A 424-nucleotide genomic window follows, 5' to 3' on the forward strand; every position below is an offset into this window, starting at 1 on the left:
ACTGTGGATGGCAATTCTCTCATCAAATATATCGCGAAATAATGGCAGAATTAATAAGAGCCATCAATAAAGAAAGCATATAACAACGACTCACCTTCCTTGAGTGTTGGCATCTTCCCTCTGTTCTTTGTGGCCGTAGAAGTTCCCTGAAGGCTCATGATTCACGTCCCACTGGAAGGAGTACTGGGCGGGCACGGAGGGATACTGTGCCTGCCCCGCCCCGGTTGGGAACTGGGATCCCTGACCTCCTGGTGCCTGGTAGCTGTAGCCTTCTTCAGGAATCGCCGTCGCCGCAGCCACCAAAAGGGCAAACACAACTAATAGCTGCTGTAACAGAAAATATATTTTCTTCCATCTGCCATTTACTATGCAAATTAAATTAACTTTCAGTAAAATACATCAAACAAAGTCATCTGCATTTACA

The sequence above is a fragment of the Penaeus monodon genome, chromosome 15 (genome assembly GCF_015228065.2).
Source record: "Penaeus monodon isolate SGIC_2016 chromosome 15, NSTDA_Pmon_1, whole genome shotgun sequence".
Taxonomy (NCBI): Eukaryota; Metazoa; Arthropoda; class Malacostraca; order Decapoda; family Penaeidae; genus Penaeus; species Penaeus monodon.